The sequence below is a fragment of the Lethenteron reissneri genome, unplaced genomic scaffold (genome assembly GCF_015708825.2).
Source record: "Lethenteron reissneri isolate LAM-NWPU_2019-01 unplaced genomic scaffold, ASM1570882v1 scaffold_1630, whole genome shotgun sequence".
Taxonomy (NCBI): domain Eukaryota; kingdom Metazoa; phylum Chordata; class Hyperoartia; order Petromyzontiformes; family Petromyzontidae; genus Lethenteron; species Lethenteron reissneri.
The window spans coordinates 2,106,500-2,119,009 of NW_026891367.1; the positions used below are offsets into that span (position 1 = coordinate 2,106,500).

Sequence of the window (12,510 nt, forward strand, 5' to 3'; positions counted from 1 at the left end):
CGTGGAACAGCTGGTTTTCTGTGGCACGTGAGCAGAGCGTGAGAGATAGCGCAGATTCCACGCTCGCTCCCCGACACGCATCCACGTCGCCTGCTAAGTAGCGAGCAAGGGGCTCGTCGGCTTGAGATAGTTGATGAGTTAAAGATGACGCCACCCTGCTGCTGCTGCTGCTCTATATAAGACCGGGAGCCAGAGCAGAGCCTCACCATTCTGGCGAATTGCCCGATGATACTGGATGTAATTACCAGCGAAACGTCGTACTCAAAAATAGTAAATGTTGTGGTTTCACGCTTCAACACACTGGTGGGCTAAAGCAGTGAACTATTTGTTTTTGTCAACGTGACACTTTTTTACTGATTGGCCGTGTCGGGTGGTGGAGGGTTACGACACATTTATAAATAACGCGGCGATCTAAACCCAAAAACGTTGATTATGAATAATATTGGTCGCGAAAGCCTGCTACGTGTTAAATGGAGATAGGGAAACGATGCGAGGACGCTGCGACCTTTTCCAAGACAGAGGTGATGATGTCGGCCACACGTAATGATTCACGGCCCCCAAGAGATCCGATGAATTGTCACAATGCACAGTCGTGATTCAAGTTAGGAGTAGTGGTTGTCTCCTATCTACCATCACATTTGTCGTGTTATTTGTTGGTTCTAGCTCAGGATATCATTTGCACACAATTTATATTGCCAATAATCTAATTGTAAAAATGGCTGTTCATGTATGCGTCAATAGTGGAAGAATTAATTTCAACCAACAGGCACACGAATCGTTACGTGTTAAAAGATGTGCAGCTACACTAGGTGCCCTTCTCTCTCAAGACGCACACCTAGGCCACGTGTCCCTCAGAGCTGCCCGATCGAATTCGAAGGTTCATTCGTGAGAGAAAAAGACTTTGAAATGACGATCAAGTGCTCCGCCGTAGCGGTCTACAATGAGAAACTGTTGGGCCAAGGTGGACGAACCTCCAACACGAAGACGTCCGTGGCGCCGCGCTCAAAGTACATGTGGCGCTCTCGCTTGCTGCGGCACAGGCTCTGGGAGCGCGTGCTCACGCCGTTGGGGCCGTACAGCACCAAGCTCACGTCCGCGTTGGTGCCGGCGTTGCGGATGTCGCTCGTGAACACCGTGATCTCATACGGCACGACTGTGGGGAGGATAGGTATTGTTATGGATGAAAAATAAGTCTCAAGTGAACGTATCTCCAAATGAAAAGGTACAGAGGAGCAGCGCTTATACTGGTAGGAACCACCTGGTTCCACCAGTCCACAGGGGATTATCGTGTCCGTCCGTCCGTTGTGCATCCAAAAATGGGAGGGGTGGGACTGGGTGGAGAGGGGAGGGGAGGGTGGGGAGGGGCTGGGTGGGGAGGGGCTGGGTGGGGAGGGGAGGGTGGGGAGGGGCTGGGTGGGGAGGGTGGGGCTGGGTGGGGGGTGGGAGGGAGGGGTGGGGCTGGGTGGGGAGGGGCTGGTCACCCCGTGGTGCCCTTATAAAACTCAACGTTTAACCTACTCACGCCGGCCTGTGCCCGCCCTCACAGTCGGGCATATTTGCGGAATACACCACGCCGCCGTTGACCCTGCAGGCCATTGACCGAGCAACCCAACGTTCCTACCAGCTCCCTCCGCAGGAATGTGTTTTCTGCTCATGGCCATGAGCCAGTGCGCCAAATTTGACATTACTATTGTGAGGACAATCGCAGTCGACTTCCAGAAGAGGGGGATTGTGGATGACTGAGTCGATCCCGCGTCAGGATTTGAACCCCACATTTTCTGAGTTGTGAGACTAACGCACTGGCTACGCCGTGACCCAATGAGACAATGGCCATTACAGTATACATACGTTATTGCTGGTTCTGTTTATAATGCTCAGATTATATTTGTTTCACTCTATTGATATTTGGAATGTTGCATATTAACGTTATTCTAAAGGTTACACTTATAGACCTTACATAGTTTGGATGTTTCACAAATGATGTCTGTGTTGTGAATTGTGTATCATTACGATGATGGCGATTATATATAATTCTCAAAGCACCACTGTGTTTTTAATGGGTGGTACATCCTTAACGCATCAAAGCTATTCTGTGCACGCCAACTCTTTAAAGGATATCTGCTGACTCCAACATCCACCAGAGCTACCACGTCTCAAAAAGGCCACAGTCCCACCAAGACATATATCCGTGTAAATTATCCATTCACTCGTTTTAGCTGCATTCACTGAGAGGGCTTTTCAGCTGAGCAGAAAATTGCCCAGTTCACTGTGCAGCTATTACCAATTAATGTCTTTTCAGAGTGAAGTGCAAACCAAATTAGTTACAGTCATCCATCTTGGTATTTATGCAGTCACCACAAAAAAGTGACCCTTTAACTCCAAGCGGTCACTCAGAGCCGAAGCTCAGTCTGATGTGGGTCTTCGCCACCCTCCCTTGAGCCACTCAGTCACCTCCTTATTTTGAACCCTATTGGAATTCTTCAAGTTGCCTGTACAACTCACACCGCAGCCCATAATAGGCGTCGCTGCAAGCACAAGCCCGACCACAGTCATGCGTGACTAAAAAAACACAAACCGAGTTTTTAATCTGTCCCTGAAAAATAAATCCACTGGACGGTTTTTGTTGTCAGGGGCCTCTGTCAAGATAAGTGTCAACCACGAGGGCAAGATGGCAGTTCCTATCCCAAGAATGACAAACACACTCAAGTGCATTTATACAGAGTTAATATGCACTTAAATACCAGCTTGTCAAGATTAGCATAGCTTCAGTAATGGTTTTGTTGCGATAATTGCAGAAAAAACACCACTTTGCTGAGATTTCACGTTTCCTTATTAAGAATTGTTATAAGCTTTGTTGAATGCTCTTTCAGTCGTCGCAGTGCTACCTCCATTAGCATTGTTTTTAGCAATATGTGAATAATACCCTGGATATTTTTCAAATTTAGTCCAGTGCATTGAATGGTCAAAGTAAAATATATATATAAATTATTTTCACATGTATCTATTGCAATTCATCGTAGTTTATTTATAATGTGTTCATCACTCTTTTTTCAGCTAATTTAACTTAGAAATTCAATATTCATGACAGCAAATTGCAAGGGTCCCAGGACACATAGGGGCTTTGTATAGCTGTACAGGCCAGTTCATGCAAAATCACAGATTATACTTAGCCAACACCCCGAACCAACCTATCAAGCCACACTCACCCCACCCTAAGAGGCAGCCAAATCAGCTTAAGCGGGCACACAGCCCACAGGGCATTGCATATAAAGATGTAGACTGCAACAGCCTATGCACACCGCCAGTGACTTCGCTAAAGGTCACAGGTCGCTGCACTTTGTGCAACCCAAGCCCAGGCAGGGCACATGCTAATTGCTGTATTGGATGGGTCTTTTCTTCACTCCCATCCCAGGGGACCAAAATTGCCGACATAGGGCGCGTTCTTTAAAAGACTGCTGCATGTGTCTTGAAGAGAGAGAGAGAGAGGGAGACTCTGTACAGTTGAATTGAGAGAAAGGCATGTGCTCGTCCACAATTGTTTCATGCACAGAGGATAAAATACATCAACGGATAATCTAAAGTCTGAGCCCTCGGCAGACCGAAACGTGTCAAGAGGATGATACCGCACACAGCCACGTGGCTGGACACACTCGCACCACTCACCTCTGTTCACGACGCGTGCGTCACTCGCTGAGAGCGGACGTCAGCGGTGCTTGTGGCTTCATGCTCAGGGTATTGAGGGTTGACGCCAATGCACGGGCTGGTGGCGGAGGAGGTGGGGGGGGGGGAAATGGGAGGGGTTGGGATGTGGGTGAGGATAAGGCTGGGGGAGTGGTGGATGTCGACTTATCATCGGGAGGGTGGGGTCCTTGCGACACTACTCAGGGCTTGTGCTCATCAAGGGGATATCATCTTGCAGCCCCTTGGGGGGAGGGGGGGGGTCTCAAAAACATGAGGACGCCAAAAGCCCTGGCCAGCCAAGCCTGGGCTGCAAAGCACTTCACCAGAAGGTGGATCCTGGCACGAATTCCATGCCGTCTTTAAACATTAGGGTTCAACACCAAAAAAAACATAACACGAAACGGACGGTCCAGCACTACATCAGCAGCTCGCTAACGGGCCCTTCTTCATTATATGAGCATGCTTACTTAAAGGGTTAGACATCACTGTTCAACAAAGGCGCAGCAAGTCATGGGATATCTACCTTGACCGGCAATCCACATTGAGCCTGTTCACATTTTACGAGGGCGCGTTTGATCATTTCGTTGAGTATTGTGCAACGCAGCTTGAATGCTAAGTTATTTACTGTTTAATTGCTGAACTGCAATATTTAATATACGTCTGATAGTCCCCCCCCCCCCCACTATTGCTTAATTAATATTAATTGACAATGATTATAATATCAATGCATCTGATGATAGCACTACACTAGAAAACTATACAACGAAAAGCAACATTTGAACAGTTGGAATGCTGAATGATACCATTTGCATGGTAGACCAAAACATTATTTGAGAAACAATTGTGCTCCAAAGATGTATATATAACGTATATATAATGTATGTATATATATACACACACACTGTATGGTAAATTAAAAATGTGATTATCTGTCTACTTAAGAACAAGCATGGGTGGTGCGTGTCCTTTGATGGCAACACTGAGCCAGTGGTGACAATCTCCATTGACAGCATCGGATATTTGCCAATTGTTTGGGGGGGAAACTGCACTGGGAGTGGTGCACAAGCCCAAATCACACAAAACACTCACATTTTTGTCAGTAACTGTCTTTAAAATAATATAATCAGCGATGTCACGGGCAATGGCGCTTTTTTATATAATGTCCACGTGATGTGTTATGAAGAGGAGCCATTGCCTGAAACGTCTCTTATTATATATGTTCTCCCTTTAAGGCAGCGTTATTGACGAACATGTTGAGTTTTGGAAGTTTTGGACAAGCTGTATTCTAGCGAGTACTAAGGTTTCAACCTCTGCAGGGACAGCACATGGTACCAGGAGTCCAAGATTAGTTTAGGAAACAATTCATTAATTCACAAGTGTATGTGCTGTGCCACATTATTAATGCAAACACGATTGTATCTACGCTGTGTGTGTGCTTGATTTATTTAGCAATTGGATAATATGCGTCAAAGTGTATCATCGTCATCGTTACCGTCGTATTCTTTGACAATGCTGCACCATGAAATATGACTTTCATGCTCATCAGCCCTGCGAAGCTGCATGTGCGCAGAGTGGCGTGGAGGGTTACACCGTGATCCACTTTGCTTTGATTCTAACTCTGTTTGATGTGCATTGCATGTGCACTTTGTGCACACGGCAAAAAAAGTATCTCCGAGGTCAAATGTGACTCAGTGTTGAAAAACAGAGGGCTGCCTGATGCACGAAAAAAAAATGTGTCACCGATTCTGATTCTGAGACTAATTTTGCTGCTGCTGCTGCTGCAGCGCAATTACAGGACGAACAAAAAAAGGGGTCATATTATCAAAGTACAATTACGTGCGTTACCACTGAGTCACGTTGAATTGATGATGAAACCAACAGGAACAGAGTACAGAGCACAATTGTTGGAATTAATTTTAACTTTCTTACAATGAGGGTATTTGGGCATTTACTCAATGCCTCATTGGGAAGTAAGACAAAGACTCGTTTTTATCACCGTTTACACAAATAGATCCTGAACTTTGTACGTTACCCAATAATGATAATAAAGCCTTTGAAGTCTTATAGCCAAATTATCCCAACGCTGACCGTAATTCAGGTAAAACTGTCGCCTTGCTGAAGTAAACTCGAGCGAAGCTCATTTCTGTTTTCGGCCCAGAGAAATTTATGAAAATGTCACACTCCTATTGCCCTGTCCATCGGCAAATCCCAGCAAGTGTCTAACAAAACAAATTGAGGCTTAATATGGTCTAATTTTGTCGAAAGATTCCCACTCTTATTACCAGTCAAAACACACGCCCTGCAGTTGTTCGTGTGCAGGTAGATCCCTTTTGTTAATCCACTGCTGGATGAAGGCCTCCCCATGGCGTTGCAAGCCGTCGTGGCGGTTATTACACACACACATACTGTATATAATAACAATAATGCACTATAATTGAGTCAAACGCGACTGCTCGGCAACGTCACCGCTTAATTCGCGTGTCCGGATGTGGGCGGCGTGGTTGGGAATTTGGGTTTCGTTTTGCGAGGGCTTTGCCATCAAACCAGGTGCGCCCGTCTGCGGCCGATCGGTCACGCCCCGTGGGCTTTTCCACGCAGGGCCGGGGTGGGGGGGGGCCTCGTTGTTTATTGAAGGGGAAGAGCGCGCAGCGGCCCTTTGGCGTGCCACGCCGCCGCCGTGAGGGCACGCACCCTCCTCCTTCGGCACCTGGGCCCACGTCTGTCTCCGAGCACGCGCTCGTGACGAGCAGACGGGGTTGGCTGGGTGGCTGGGTGGGTGCGTGCATGGGGGGGAGGTCGCCTATGAGAAAACACATCAAAGGAAACGTTGCTAGGGAGTGGTGGGGGGGGGGGCTCGGAAAGGAAGTCTGAAAGTCATAAAAGGCACCCGTTAAATAAAGTGTCATTTATCTAACATAAATAAAGTGTCATTTATCTAACACTGTCCCGGCGTTTGCCATTGCTCAGGCACACTGCAAGTGTTTGTACGGTATATAATGGGAAAATCAGTATCTGAAGAAAATAAAAAAAATTAAACATTTTCTGCTTTTTTTATAACTTGGAAGAGGTTGAGAGTAAATGTTGTAACTGTTGCTTGAAAGGTAAATGTCAAACATTCAGGTAAATAATATGTACCAGTAGAACAACCCTACACCAGACCACCCAGGTGAATAAGCAGAATAGAAGCGTCAGAACTGGTGGTTTTACTTAAGGAATCCGATGGACTGACGGTGTTACTGGAAGTGACTCAGTGTCCTAATATTTTCTCCACAGACCGCACACTATTCTAACAAGTGTCTACGTGGTGAGTAACCGATGGCACTGCAGCAAAATCCACTATTGTACTGCACGTACAATGCTCTCACGTTCACATGCCCCGCCTTCACAGTGCAACTCAACCACCGCGCAAAAGTTTGGCTCAAATAATCCCCCACGACCCGCACGGCATGAGGGAGGAGGCCCTCATCCAGCAGTGGGTTCACAAAGAGCTCCACATGTACACATCTTCACAGGATCCAATCAACGAATACAGGTTCCAGGCCATACTCTCTCGCTGCAACTCAATACCCTGAGGCGCAGTATGGCCCTTGGTATAACAACATTTTCTGATTGTATCTATGTACGTTGAACTTATTTCGCACCGTACGTAGCCAGCCATGCTCATTGGCAGCAATAACTTTCAATCAAACCTATCGTCGTGGAAATTCACACAGGACCCATAGCTAAATTGACACTCATTAATAACACCTACAGTACCCGCAACATTGTATCTTTCTTTTAATAATTCGTACAATTCAGTGGGTGGAGTGGCGGCACAGTGGTTAGCGCACTGTGCTGTGAAATTGGTTGATTCCCAGCCACGGCAAACGGCAAGGCGAACGATGTCCGAACCGGTCCCGCATCCACACCTCACCACACCCACACGAGCCCTACGTGGCGAAGCCTCATCAAACAACCGCCACACCCAGTCGTGGGCTGACAAAGAGCTGTAAATTATTCTATGTTATCACGTAATACAAAGTTAATGCAGACATGATTCCTTGTAAAAAGGGTTCAGTTTTGTTGCCAGAAAAAAGGGGAGAAACCCTATTCTCATATTTCGGTCCTGGAAAAGGAGGTCAAATGATGTAGATATTTACCCCGAGCTCTCATTACTCTGATAGTGCATTGTCTTTGAGCTGTACGCCTTTTGGCGTCCTCTGGTCTAGCACCGTTTGAGACGAGGCTCAAAAGAAAGCTGTCTCTGGTGTGGACCAATCAGTTTCAAGGACAATGCATATATTATCAGTGTGTTTTTGTTTGCATTCTGACCACAAGTATTGTGGTTAATGCAGACATGATTCCTTGTAAAAAGGTTTCAGTTTTGTTGCCAGAAAAAGGGTAAAACCCCTATTGTCAGATTCAAAGTTGTAACATGAAACATGAATACAGTGTTGCGTCTCAATCGACTAAAGATCTCTTTGTTTCTAACTTGGCTGTGAACGAAATCCCAAGCCACGGTACAGTACCGTAATTTATCATCGGCATGACTCCACGATACGCACTATCTTTTTTCCATTTCATCAAATGGAAGGAATCTCAGTGGTATCCTAACTAGCTACATGAGGCATTGTGAATGGATATGAATTTAATACAAAACGAATGCAGTTGGTCGTTTTCCATATCCGAGCATCGCCTACCAAGAATCAAGACATGCCATCATTATACACGATATATATGTATATGGTTAGAATTTCTCCCTGCTCACCCTACCAGAAACGTGTAAATTATTGAGTAGGGGGTCCAGTGTTCAAGGGCCTAATCGACAGAGCACTTAAGAACCTTGCAGCTCAGGGAATGGATACGAGTGGACTGGTTTAGATTAAATAATACACATTACACCACTGCGGTTATCTTAAAGTATGAACCTTAAAACATACAACCATGTTAATTTAGCACATGTTTTTTTTTATTGGTTGAAGTTCTCTTGGGAGAACTTAAGAAAGGCACCGTCTTTGCTTTGTAATAACAATGTAATTTGTATTATAGTATGATCATCTTGCACTTTTTACATTTTGAGTTATGTTATAAATATCAACTTTCTTTTCATGCAACGTGCATACGCTCTTTGATGCTCCAAAGACATTACTGATCTCTGCATATAAAAACATAAATACATTGCACTATTATTGATCAATACTTACCACAAATCAATATAATGCGTAGAATACCGAGCACTAAAAAATAAAGAACAGAAAAATAAAATCGGGTGCTTTTATAAAAATGCAACTGTTTAAATCGCAGTGCTTCTGCTTGCGAGAAGAGAAAGACTGGTTTCTTTGATCGACTTTGCATTGCTATGAGCTGAACGTGCAGGCTAATAAGAAACACATGCATCCTCTCTCTCTCGCTCGCTCATATTTACCAGGTGTTCCATTTAATCCCTGACATTTCGTTCCAGGTTCCGTGACTCAAACATTTCTTTTTCAACGCAAACCTTTGAATTCAGAGCCACACACGTGTTCTCAGCTCACAGCACGGACGCTCACCAACATGTGAGCCACATTAAAGCGAGAGCGTTGGTTCTCCTTTACAGGAATCAGCACGGCGATGAAGACACACCCTGGGCAGCGCAGTGTTATTCTTTGCAAACGGTTGCGTAATATTTGTTGAGATCGGTGACGGCAGGCTCAACGTGTTAACGTAATTCAACTTTAAATCCCAAACTCTCTCTCTATAATTAGATTGTAAACCATTAACATAATAATAAAGTTATATGATTCGAAGCCCTTTCCTGCCCACTGCTGTATGAAGGCTTTCCCGCATGGCGTTGATTTTGGAGATGCTTTGATGGCATATCACCACGCTGGTCAGTTTGGGTTTGGTGAACGTCCGTGGGTCGAGGTCCGTGGACTGGATCAGATGCCGCTCGCCGCTGGTGTTACCCATGGCCAGGAATCAAACTCAGGTCTCCGTGCTAACAGTGCAGCACGCCATCCCCTGCACCGCTGCTCCCCTCCGCTGAAAAATAAATGTCATACATACGAAAATTTCATTTTTTTAAACGTTAAACAAAAAAGAGGGGGGGGGGGGAAGGTACGTGAGAAAATGTATATTAGCGACGAATATATTTGAGGCCAATTACTCAACGGGTTAAAACAACTCATTGCTTGCAATGGTGGGAACTGGGTGCTCGACATTGACTATAACAGCGCAAAGCGTGACTGTGCAGTTCGCTAGTGCACCGCACAAGAGCTGCTGTTTGGTTTGGACGACACTGCCGTTCCAGCAGAATGAACTCGGGCACCACCTGCCTCTCCTGCCAGCCAGGGTGAGAAAGGCAGCTCTTAACCACGGATGACTTCATATAGCGGGGAACATTTATACTTTAACTTTAATCAAACCGTTCTTGTGACAGTGCACCTTTTTTACATGCCAATTTAGTTTGATAACTTCTAATTATCATTTCAATAGGACGTGTTTTTTTTTAAAGCAATGAGTCATAGCTTTTTTTTCTGAATTGCAACGCAGTGTGGCAAGATAAGGAGCAACCCTGCAATTTATTTGCGGATGTAACTGCTGGAGGAAAGGCCTCCACTAGAGGTAGCTATAGAGTTTGCCTCTCGAGGATATGTTGGCCTCCTCTTCCATTCTAGCCAGATGTCTTGGAAGAGATGGCAATACTCACACTTTACCCAAACTCAGGTGGCATACTACCAATCAACTAGCGAGTCTACGCGTACTGCTGGGAAAGTATTTAAGTAACATGCCCCCTGTTTCAGCTGCCATGCTCGGAGATCAATTGAATTCCTTGCACAAAAATGAACCCCATTTAGCCAGTTGCGCAGCCAGATCGAACCGGCAACTTCTGGATCGCGACTCCAGAGTATCTCATTATTACACCACAGCAGCATGCCACAGTGTTGTATGTAATTATGAAAGTACAGTTCTTATTTAAAAAGTAAAAACGCAATCCGCCATTGGGTTAACCAGGACTGCCTCCTTATTTGCAGGGCTGAATGCTTAATGAGCAAGCATTGCACTGTCCCCTTGCTGTGCTGACTCTAATAATAAACAACGACTTCAAAGTTCACGCATGTATCTCAAGGAATCACTGTCAATCCAAACACGGGATATTCCCTATGACATTTGAGCGTGACTTTTGTCAAAGCATCGCTCAACGTTTGACAAGGCGCACATGGTGATGAAGAGAGGCTGCCGTTTGAGAAAGTGTTCGCACATTATTCTCATCGTGCTCTTACATTGCGAGATCTGCCTTTCTGTGCTGAACATTATGGTCATCATGATGATGACGATATTCATCGCAATCATGACCATTCCAGACAGTTTGTAAATTGCCACCTTGGGCAAATGTTGATCCTTTAGTTAAGCTAAGTGGCATCTAGCTCTGTTTAGTAAGACGAAACAAACATATGAAAGACTCCATAGAGGTCAATAGAACCTTAGCATATATATATATTTAATAATAATGGAGCGGTGGTGCCGTGATTAGTGCACGGCACTGTGAACCCAGTGACCCATGTTTTAATTCTTGGCCTCGGCTTACATAATTGGCAAAGCGATATCTAAACAAATGCGTCCACACCGCCACCGCCGTAACCTCGCCAACCTGTGCTTACTACGGTGGTGAAATATGATCAAAGATCTCCAATGACCAACTCCGTGTGGGGAGGCCTTTATCCAGCAGTGGATTGCCAAAGGGATGTTAATTATTTTAAAGTGTTAACACTATCTTCTTGGTTCTTTCGGTACAGTCACGTAGAATGGAAGTAATTAAAAAATATTATTGTTTTATTTTTTATTATTTTATTATTTCCATTCTACGTGACTTTACCGAAAGAACCAGGAAGATGAATCCCTGCAGTCACGAAAGCTTTAAATGTTTTATTTTTATTATTTTATTACTTTCCCTTCTACGTGACTTTACCGAAAGAACCAAGAAGATGAATCCCTGCAGTCACGAAAGCTTTAAATGTTTTATTTTTATTATTTTATTACTTCCCTTCTACGTGACTTTACCGAAAGAACCAAGAAGATGAATCCCTGCAGTCACGAAAGCTTTAAATGTTTTATTTTTATTATTTTATTACTTCCCTTCTACGTGACTTTACCGAAAGAACCAGGAAGATGAATCCCTGCAGTCACGAAAGAAGCTTTAAATGTTGTATTTTTATTATTTTATTATTTCCCTTCTACGTGACTTTACCGAAAGAACCAGGAAGATGAATCCCTGCAGTCACGAAAGAAGCTTTAAATCGAAATGTTAAGACTATGTTTATTGCAGTTTAACTACCACGCGATGGTAACATATCATGCCATAAAAAATGTGAGGCAAAACTAACTGACTATGTTACTCTCAAGATCAATTCACTGCTGGATGGAAGCCTCCTCGCACCATGTTTGTCACATAGGTTGTTTGACCATATTCTACAATGCAGCTCAGTTCAGAATGGCCAACTGATGTTAGCCATGGCCACGAATAAGAACTCTGGTCGCTATAGTCACAGTGCAGTGCGCTAAACGCTTGTGTCACCAAAGGTAATCAATCAGCAACAACAAAAATTGTCCACGTTTTAAGCTGACACAAAATGCATTATAAACTTCTGCATGATGTATTCCTGGCGAAAGTCTTTTTGACACCACCAATGGGGAGATTAAACTGATTTTCTTACAATTTTCACGAATCAGCAAAGCAGAACACCAAGGGTCTCTGAGTTTACACTTTGTGGTGGCTCCCAAGCCAAAGGGTTCTCCCTACAAATAATTTCCGGCTGCAGCATTCATCCATGAATAGACTACACGACATACATTTCTCAAATTACAATCTTT

At 44.6% G+C, this 12,510-nt stretch overlaps 1 long non-coding RNA gene across 1 annotated transcript; it reads right to left on the bottom strand.

Moving 5' to 3' along the window:
• Positions 1-1,047: 1,047 nt before the first annotated feature.
• On the bottom strand, positions 1,048-6,042 carry LOC133362824 (uncharacterized). Its single transcript, XR_009757539.1, has 3 exons — positions 5,964-6,042; positions 3,664-3,760; positions 1,048-1,153 (listed from the first exon to the last, which is right to left on the bottom strand). It is a non-coding gene; the product is annotated as an uncharacterized LOC133362824 (long non-coding RNA).
• Positions 6,043-12,510: the final 6,468 nt, after the last annotated feature.